Source organism: Aplysia californica, unplaced genomic scaffold, assembly GCF_000002075.1.
Source record: "Aplysia californica isolate F4 #8 unplaced genomic scaffold, AplCal3.0 scaffold01359, whole genome shotgun sequence".
NCBI classification, from domain to species: domain Eukaryota; kingdom Metazoa; phylum Mollusca; class Gastropoda; order Aplysiida; family Aplysiidae; genus Aplysia; species Aplysia californica.
The window spans coordinates 81,502-92,493 of NW_004798629.1; the positions used below are offsets into that span (position 1 = coordinate 81,502).

Below are 10,992 nucleotides of genomic sequence, written 5' to 3' on the forward strand. Positions count from 1 at the left end.
TGACCTTATGCAGTTGCGAGCGCCGTAAAACACGTTACAAAAACAAAAAACATAAAGAAAAGTCGCGTTTTGAGAAAAAGACCGATAAAGAAAAAGAAAATATTGACTTCATGAGGAAATGGTGGTGACAAACATGCCCGGTAAGGGAAAAAATACGGTTTTGGGGGGTTCTTATGTATAGTTGTAGGAGAGGCTGAGGAAGCTAAAAATGCCTACAACTCAGATTCTATAATTTGGAGCCGAATTGGGACTTTGGGGTGTAGCCCCCTCCCCCCCCCCTCACTTAACTTTTGTTGAAATCTGTATAAATCTCCAGGTGTCCATTCTGGAGCAGACTTTGACAGTCATGGTACCTCCACCCCTTCCTGTTGTTTGTCTTCCTTGTCCACTCTCTCTCTCTCTCTCTCTCTCTCTTCCTTCTCTCTCTCTCTCTCTCTCTCTCTCTCTCTCTCTCTCTCTCTCTCTCTCTCTCTCTCTCTCTCTCTCTCCCCAAACCTATAAACTTTGGCGCTTATATATTATGATCTATGTGTGTTGCAAAGGCTGTAAAAAACTCTTCCTAACTAAAACTTAACGAAACACGTAAATGTCTTATCTGTCCCCGTCCGATTAAGCGATTGTGCGGCCGTGTTTTTTCGCATAATTCTGCAACATTTGCATTCCCCGCGTTTTTTCAGGGTTTTTTTTTTTTTCATTTTTCACAAAACAATCTAATTGTAAACAGCTCGCAGTGTGACTAAAAGGGAAGTAATCAGAGTAATAATTCTCATTTAGGTGACAAGGTGGTCCTTTCCCTTGTTCGGGATTTTTGTTCCTTGAGCATGTTCAATTTTTCAATCCATCAAAAGTAAAAGCTATCCTCATGTCTGCTGATGTTTCATGTTTGACAGGGGTCCCTGGTTTTAGTGATGTGCCAGCATCAGAGGTCCAAATGTTTTGTTTGTTTCGTTGTTGTTGGGTTTTTTTAAAAACTCTTACTTACACTTATTTTAACACATAAAACTCTACGAAAACTTAACTAAACACGTAAAACTTTTACGAAAACTTAATAAACACATGCACAACTCGTACTAGGACTAAACTACACACTCACACTAACTAAACTACACACTCACACTAACTAAACTACACACTCACACTACACTAACAAACAAAGACAGAGTCCTGTGTACAGATAACAAAATCAAATTTTTTTTTCAGGGACTTCAATCATTCCACATCATTGACATAAATAGTCTTGACGCCTAAATATATAAACGGTATATCCACATTTATTATTTTTTTGTCCAGAGCGGTAAATGTGATACTGAGGCAAACTTTAAAGCCCAGAAGAAATTATCAGAAACACCAACACAAATCAAGAAATAGATCAATGTTGCGCATTAAAATGTCTCAAGATAAACAGGAAATAACAATGCATGCAGTTATATTGATTAGAAATCCTCATGTGATAATTAAACATTTTCGCAAACTTTACAAAAATAATACAAAGAAAATCACTTCCAAAGCATACATCAATATAATGAATAGATAGGCCTACATCATTGTGTTGGAAATTCCATGGTCTATCTAGTTTTAGCTTGATTTTAAAAATGAAAGTGCTCAAGATTATTTCCTAGTTAGTTGGGTCAATCAATAGTGAAACTAAAAACTTCATTCCTTGCATTCCAAATTTTGGCTTGGGGTATTTTCTATAATTTAGTGAAATAACATAAAATGTTGCATTAAGCAGCAAATTGCCCCCCAGAAGGGTCATCATACACGCTCATCGGTGTCTTTGTTCCAAACGCTCCGCCCATATGTAGGTCCTACATTAAAATTTGGAACTTCCATTATAAACTAACACAGAAAGTTAACGCTACCTATAGATATAATCACCTTTTCTATGTATTTTCTTTTTTTAAAAACCTGCACTATTAGTACTCCGTACTAAAACAATACCCCCACGAAAGTGAAACGAAACTAAGATTTATTCATTTCTGCCAAACTATTTTTGACTGAAAAAATGCAAGTATTGAAAGAGAGAAGGCAGGTTTGACTGGCTTTAAGCCGTTGCATGGTTTGATTGATTGATTGAGTAGGTGTTTTAGTGCACTATCAACTCAATTTTGGTCATGTAAGTGCCACCGTTGTATGGAAAATGCACCATGTGTGCCTCATTCATATTACAAGTAAGCAAAACACCCAACCAAAGAGTAATGTAACCAAAGTTAGTCCATCAAAATGACATATTCCGGATCTTTTGTACCATTGGCAAACTGCCCAAATGAGATCATCTCCATCTTTTGTATCGTCATCGAGGGGAAATGTAACCAAAGTTAGTTGATCAAAATGAGATCATCCTGGTCTTTTGCACCTTCCGCCAACTGCCCAAAAGTACTAAACCTCGAAAACAAAACTTTCCAGGAGAGATAACAAAAATGTTTGCCAGTCTTTGAACAATTACATTAGTAAAAGTACATTTTCCTGGATTTTTTCCAACATTTAAAGAATTTGAATTTCGACAAAATATTTCTCAAGCATATTTGCGAACGATATCACAGACTAAGAATATGCTTTTGAAATAATTTTCCAAATTTTGTGCCAAACACGTTTTAGCAGCTGGCTGACAATATTATATATATAATACATGATATGATCAAAACCACGAACAGCAAGTCAAGAAAACTAAAAGCATGGGTTTTTTTGTTGTTGTTGCAAAAATCGCCTTCCAAGCACTCGGAGTGCACAGTGTTTAAAGTACTAAAAGTAATTTCTATTTGTTTTAACCTAAAGAATTATATTTCTTTATTGAGCATAAGTGTGTGTATATATATATATATGTGATGAGAAAGACTTGGATGTAACTAAAACTAAAAAAATGAAACTGGAGCAAAACCTGCTCATCTGAATACGGAATCAAAGACAAAAATCGAATCATCAACAGCAACAAAAATAACAAACTAGAAAATGTAAAACTAAAGTTTACCTTCAGAATGCAATGGGTGCGCATGGAGCATTATTACTAGGCCTACCATTATTATGCCATCAGACTCCACAGTCGGTATTTGTTACGTTTTTCAAGAGGGGTCTTTGAGCGTCTAACTGGTCATCATGTTGTACATCCTTTTTCCGCCTGAAAGCAACAACAACAACGACAAAAATGATACCAGCACAGGACAGGGAAGGAACCTGCTAACGCAGTCACCGGCAGCTGCCTTATGAGAAAACAGCGTTTCCGGGAAGTGAGAAACTCGGGCAAAATTTTGTTTTTAGTTTTGGAAAGGGTTTTAAGGCACTTACAACACCAATTAACGTGCAGAAGATTAGATGTGTTACTACTAGAGAGTAACATACAAAAAAGTAGGAGAAGAATTACAAGAATGACAGATGTTTGATAGGAAAGAAGTAAGAAAGTTGGAGCAAACCATACCAGAGTACCCTCCACCAGTGACCCACCTAAAGAGGTAAAATTTGGGGGGGCAAAAAAAAAAAGTTTCCGCCAACGGCCCACTGGAAAAATTTTAAGATCTCTAAAATAATAATGGGCTAGACGTTTATAATAACCAGTAGAATGTTTGTATTTACACAGCGCGTATCCTTCTAACTTAACAGCAACCTCTATGTTATGTACATTTACAATTTACCATTACTCCGACAGACTTAAGAACTTTCAGAAACATTCTCAGCTTCCATGGAAGCATCCAGTGCATGCTGCCACTCCACATTTACAGACATTCAGACACTAACATGACAACCCCCCCCTAAAAAAAAATCATTAATAAAAAAAAAAATTGTCACAAAAAAAAACCCAAGCTAAAATGTGAATTCTTTTAACAGGGGAGGTAAAGTGTAGTAGAATTACATGAGGAAATTGAGCACAAGTTGAAATATTCATTCCACAAAACGTGTCGTCGTTCAGTTGACATGAACGCAGAGAGCGGTGCCAACCTGTCACTAGTGCAGAAGGCGAAGGGCCTTTAACTTTCTCAAAGTCCATCGTCGGCTAATCTGTATCTTTGGTGACTGTGAGCATTTTTTAAATACTGGAAGGCTATTTTCATGTGGCAAGTTTTCGACTTGAACGCCACCTCTCCAACAGGACAGAGGCAAGTAGGTACCTAGATCTTTAAAAAAAGTTTTAACAATTTTTTAATGAAGGACGTTTGATGCCCCCATCTGTGCAATTTAGATGGGCTGAGAAGGAAATAAAATAGAGAACAGTCTATTTTGTAAATACTGGAAGGATATTTTCATGTGGCAAGTTTTCGACTTGAACGCCATCTCTCCAACAGGACAGAGGGGCAAGTGTATCTTTTAAAAAATGTGTTGTTTTTTTTTAAAATGAAGGCGTTTTTACGACGCCCCCATCAGTGCAATTAAGATGAGCTGAGAAGGAAATAAAATAGAGAACAGTCTTTCAAAGAGGGGGGGGGGGGGGGGGAAACATCATACTGTGAATATTTAACTCCCCCCATCCGCACAATTCAGATCATTAAAAAGTCAGGCTGTCTCCACCACTCTTGTCAAGACCACACACCCCCCACCCCCGCCCGCCCGCCCGCTGAGTGTAACATTACATCCCAGCAGACAGACGGAAATAATTAAAAACTTTCCCACTCTGGATTTGAACTTGTATCTTCTGCGTGCATCAGTGAATGGCCTAACCGCTACACCACAGACACGCGAGTGGGGGGAGGGGGTGGGGGGTGTACTTTTCATCCAGAAGAAGAACACAGCCGGGTCCTGGAATGATAACAGAGAATTGTTTTTTGTTTTTGTTTAGGGAAATGTTTTGCACCACTTTCAACAAATTGGGTCATTTTAGGAGTCAGGCAGAGAGCATTATGTAATACAACAAAATATCCCCGGGGCTTATACAAATAGTAACGTTTTCTTCGCAAAATCGCGTTGCACCTCATGTGTACTGATCAATAATAAATTAACACGGATACATATATTATAATGATAACACTAAAAAATAATGAAGAAACATATAATACTTTATATATGTAAATGATAACAATGAAAATGTGACAATAACAATATCTACAACTACAATTAAAAGTATAACAATAGCAAAAGAAATAACATTAGCAGCTTGATAGGAACAATAAGAAAAGCAATTTAAGTAAAATAACATTAACCACTTATTTAATTAATACAAATGGACAAATAGCAATACCGAAAAGTAACATTAACAACATAAATAAAAGATGAACAAATAATAGAAAAATTAATCTTTAATTTTTAAAAACCCAGCACAACGACAAAAGTGAAACTATAATAATAACAACAAAAACCAAAAAAAACATTTAATGCATAATGAGAATCCGTAACAATAATAATAATAATAATGATAAATAATAATAATAATAGTAATAATAATAATAATAACAAAACTAAATACAGGCCTACAAGACAGCAACAATGAGAGACCTCAACAAGAAGGCACCAGACGCAATGACGTCACTTTCACTTTCAGTACCCAGGGATGCCAAACGATTTTTGAAAAATAACCCTGAAAATGAGGGGAGCATCACATCTCACCTAACACAAACCTTGTCAAGTTTTCAAATGAGCGGAGCATCACATCTCACCTAACACAAACCTTGTCAAGTTTTCAAATGAGCGGAGCATCACATCTCACCTAACACAAACCTTGTCAAGTTTTCAAATGAGCGGAGCATCACATCTCACCTGACACAAACCTTGTCAAGTTTTCAAATGAGCACACAAAAACATCTCTCTTACCTCCCCCCTTTCCTTTACAAGGGTATGGGAGACTTTAGTTTCACCAATTCCAGTAATATTATATCTGTCTTGAGAAGAAGGACCTTATGTCAGTGGCCTTCTTCTTCAGGGATGCCAAATGATTTTTGAAAAAAAAACCCCCACCTGAAAAAGCAGGAAAAAGCAGAGATTTGGCATCCCAGGAGTACCATACATCACTGTCCAACTCTTACCCATAGGCCTATTACGTGTCCGTCAAAATGAGGTCAAACACTTTCTTTCGTCTGAAATTACAATGTTACTTTCAACTGTCATTACAATTGGTGATCCAACTGATGATACAATTTGGCGATACAAATGGTGATGAAATTGGTGAGAAGTTAAAAGAACATTCTGCACAAATTTTTGAGCAATACCGGAAAATAATAAGAAAGAATTCACATTTTCATACCGAAAAAGTAGATTTTGAAAGATAAAAATGTTGGAGCAATTATGTTTTCACCACAACATAAGACTCAGAGATAATTTACATTTTCATAGCAAATAAGTAGATCTTGAAAGAAAAAAATGTAGGAGTATTTACTTCTCCATCAACCCAATTTAGGTCATTTAAGAGGCGGGCTTCTGACTCTGTCTGTCAGGGCCAACCTGGGCTGAGAAGGATGCAACATCCCAGCAGAAATACCAAGACAATTGATAAAAATTTGGCTAAAAATTTTTCCCCACTCAGAAATTGAATGCGATGAGCCTTACCGCTACATTAAAACAAATCTTTTAAAAAGTTTTTCTTTCTTGAAAAGGGGAGGGGGGGGGGGGGTGTGTGTGTGTGTGTGTGTGTGCGCTGTGGGTGGTTGGCAGGTGCTCTGGTGTGGTCTATTCAATGGTCAGATTAAAAATTTAGAAGCAAAAATTTCAGTCCCAAATTTTCTTTATATACAAAATTTACAAGTGCACAAAACACATTGTACAATTTTAAAGGAAAGAAATTATTTTTAAAATATAGCTACCTACACCACACTGTCCACTCCAAAATCAGTGCCGATTTTACACGTATATTTTCCCTCCCAAAAATCAGTGCCGATGTCACGCACATATTTCGACTCTCAAAATCAGCGCCAACTTTACTCCTATATTTCTCCCCCCAAAATTAGAGCCAACTTTACTCCTATTTTTCTCCCCCCAAAATTAGAGCCAACTTTACTCCTATATTTCTCCCCCCAAAATTAGAGCCAACTTTACTCCTATATTTCTCCCCCCAAAATTAGAGCCAACTTTACATACGCCTATATATTTCCACTTACGCTGTTTTGACCCTGCCTTCCTGGGGCGACCAACTCTGAGTGAGTGAGTCACAAAATCTCAGCCGACAAACGGGAGATGTTTGATACAAATCTTCCCCGCACAGGAATCGAACTCCCACCTTCAGCACGCAACAGTAAAGAGGCAATCTGTTAGTGTTATCCCTCCAGTGTCGGTGCAGTCAGCTAGAAATAGACTTTGACAAGGCATGAAAAGAAATCCTGAGGGGGCAGCAGTGATACTTTACTTCAGTATTAGTAGTAACAGTTTTTGAAAATAGTTTTAGTAGAGGTTTTACGGCCCTCGCAACTGCATGAGGTCATATGAGCGCCAAGGGGTGGATGTCAACAGAGAAGTTCTTACAGGGAATCAGACTTACTCAGTAACAGTTTTACGGCGCTTGCAACATAAATAGGTCACATAAGTGCGGAAGATTCCAGATGTTACTAGAGAGTAAAGTACAAGATGAGGCAAGGGATGGTACATGACACAGGCAATCATCCAATCACGGCACTGAATATTTCAATATGTATATATATATATATATGTATATCTATACAGTTTCATCAAACAACATCATGATTTACAATTTACAAAAATCGATTAATTCATACATTTTTACAAATAAATAATTATGTGTGATTCTACTTGACATTATTTTATATCTATTGAAACATATGCACATCAAAATAACAATGGCTATTTAACGCAGAAGGAAAAAAAGCAAGCACAATAGACAGAAGAAAAAAAGGAAGAAAACAAAAGAAAAAGGTACTACCAGTGGTGCCCTCCACCCACTCGCAGACAAAACTAGAACAGAATCAAAGAAATCAAATACAATTTTAAAAACTTAGAAACAAATTTATTCATAAAATAACGCAATCAATCTCCAGTGCCCATATTAGGATTTCAAAAACAATAAATGATGGCTGTCCAACTGACGAAGCTCTTTCATCAGCTGGTTCATGAAAAATACATAACATACATCCAACTAGATCATCAAAGAACCTGACTTCAATGATAAAGTACAGAGCAAAATATGTCAATAAAATCATATGGTTCCTGTCGTAGTCTAACCGCACAAGTACCGACAGGTAAATTTTACAGAACAGACAAAAACCCCCCACCAAAATGAGTTGAGTATATCCAACGCTCTTCTTTAACATAAGAGGAAAAAAAGCAAGCACAATAGACAGAAGAACAAAAACAAAAAAAGAAGAAATTTTTTTTTTACTATAGTGTAAAGCGCATAGAGCCTGCTGTTGAGCGGGGATATGCGCTATACAAATGCTATTTATTATTATTATTCCTGCGCGGTGATTTTCTTGTCAGGGCAAAGCTTTAGCATCACTGTGAATGTCATCTTGTGTAAGAACCACCAACAAAACGAGTTAACTATATTCAACGCTCTTCTTATACAGTGGTTTATGTCTCAGGGCAAAGCTTTTTTGGCATCACTCTGAACACTATCATCTTGTGTAAGAGACATTTCTTTGTCTTTTAAGCCCAAAAAAATAGTTTGAGAAATTCAATACTTTGCAGTCACACAGCCAGCAGTACAAAATACCGCCATCTGGTCACCCAGCCAGGAGAGTGACTGCAACGGACGTCTCAGGCCTGGCGCAGTACGGAACGGATAATTTTCAACGCCAGGTTATTGCGTCAAATGACCGCAAAGCGTTAAGCCAATAAAAATTGTTTGAGTAATATTTTTGGTGCTTATACTGTTAGACTACGACAGAAGATATGCTGTAGATGAAATTTATAACACAGTAGCCTATCTTTGCCAGTAAGCATTTCATCGGCTAGCTGTTCACATGTCGTAAGCTCCAAGATTTAGTTTTAAGAGTATTCCAGCACACACACACTGATTTTACCCTCCTACCTTAGTTTAGTAAGAGTTTTACGGCGCTCGCAACTGCGTAAGTTCATATGAGCGCGAAAAACACAAGTTGGTTGCATTCACAACAGTTTACAGCATGGCTTGATTTCGTTTAATAGTCAGGTTCAAAGGTTACAAATTTACGTTAAAATTAGCCTCTCCTGAAAACTTCTGCTTTCTGGGCTTAAAACAGTAGAACGGCTTGCCGATTAACAATTGTCTTCTTCTCAAGAGGAAGGGATAACACACACACACACACACACACACACATACACACACACACACACACACACACAGACACACAGACACACACACTTACAGCTTTTGTTTCTGTACACAAATAAAGCACCACAAAGAAATTCAGAATATGGACAACTTGGCAGTTAATAAAAAAAACAAAATAGAAAGCTGAGAAGAAGAAAAGAAGTTAAAAAGAATGCAGATGGAAAGAAAATGGATGGCAAAAAAGAAGGATGGAAAGATGAAGGATGGAAGAAAGAAAAGGAAGAAAAAGGATGAACATCTATTTGCTACCATTTGCTCCCCATTTCCTACCATTTGCTCAAAAATTGCTACCATTTTCTGGCCCTAACTACAGTTATTTGCTACCATTTGCTACCATTTGCTACCATTTGCTACCATTTGCTGCCATGTGCTACCATTTGCTGCCATGTGCTACCATTTGCTACCATTTGCTGCCATGTGCTACCATGTGCTACTATTTGCTACCACTCACTACCATTAGCTACATAAGCAGGACCACAAATGAGTCTCAAAAGCATAAAATATTAGAAGTGTACAAAAATACCCCCCCAAAAAGGGAAAGGTTTTCATGAAAACATTCCACACAAATGGGTAGTACAGGCCATCCATTTGAAACATAAAGTGACTGATTGGCTTATAAGTCGCTTACGGTATGTCCTTGCACTCGCTCACAGCCACTCACTATTTTCCCTTGAAATATGACCAACTCCACAAGTGGCTGATACAATCATTTTAACAACCAGGCATAATCAGAACCCCCGAGAAACCCCTAGTGCCATGTGACCTACTTCTACTTATGACACAAGAAATAAAACACCAGCCAGGAACCACAACGCGTGCGTGTGAGTGAGCGAGACGAGAAAAAAGGCAAAACTTGGGAGGGGAATGGTAGCAGACGAGCTAGAGTTGTGTGAGCTCCGACAACTGTTAAAACAGCCAGCAACAACAATTGTGGGGTGTGCTGACAAAATGAGTTACTTCTTGCAATCCCCAAATGGAGAAATTGGCCAAAAATCAACTCTAAGGTCAAAATTTGTAGATTTTCTATTGATGCCATCTTTTTTAAACATAACATGCCTTTCATTATTTCATAGTTATAAATTGTAAAAACTTCATCTGTAAACGTGATGTATCTATTTTCAGAGGGCTCGAACCCGAGAAGTAATTCATTTTGTCAGCACGCTTCACAATGAACAGCGTGAAAGACAAACTGACACCAAGCTTTCAACACATTGGGTCGCTTTTAAGCACAAGGGGACTATCCCGAAAAATGCTGTTTTGAGAAAACTCAAGGTAAAGCTTTTGCCCCTTGTTCAGTTTCTTTAAAAGACAAGAAGAGTTTTCTCTATAACTAAACAAATATACATGCCACTGAAACCAAACTTCTCCTATTGGCAGGGCAATGCCTAGTTTTGGGGTAGGTCAAGATTTCTGGAAAAAAAAACATATCTGGGTTAGCCCGCTTGTCCTTAAAAGCGACAGTTTGTAGTTTTTTGTTGGTTTTTTTGGTACGAGTCAAACAACTTATCAGACAGTATAATCACCTCATTCAAGTATAATAAGTATTCATATGACCTTTCAGCATGCATCAGAATAACATTGAGTATGTATCTAGCTTAATCAAGATTATTATTGTTTATATTGCTGCTCATTTATATTATGCATGTTATTGTAAGCCTGCGAGTGTGTGTGCATGTGTGTGTGTGTGTGTGTGTGTATGTGTGTGTGTGTGTATGTGTGAGTGTGTACACGTGGTGAAACACCAAAAAAATGTGCCAGGATCTGGCCAATAAAGATGTATCTTATTATTATATTACTATCTTATTATTGTCTTA

At 37.5% G+C, this 10,992-nt stretch overlaps 1 long non-coding RNA gene across 1 annotated transcript; it reads right to left on the bottom strand.

Annotated features, from left to right (window-relative positions):
* Window positions 1–1,169: 1,169 nt before the first annotated feature.
* Window positions 1,170–7,359, bottom strand: LOC118478970. The gene is made up of 2 exons (XR_004859409.1): window positions 5,680–7,359; window positions 1,170–5,629 (listed from the first exon to the last, which is right to left on the bottom strand). It is a non-coding gene; the product is annotated as an uncharacterized LOC118478970 (long non-coding RNA).
* Window positions 7,360–10,992: the final 3,633 nt, after the last annotated feature.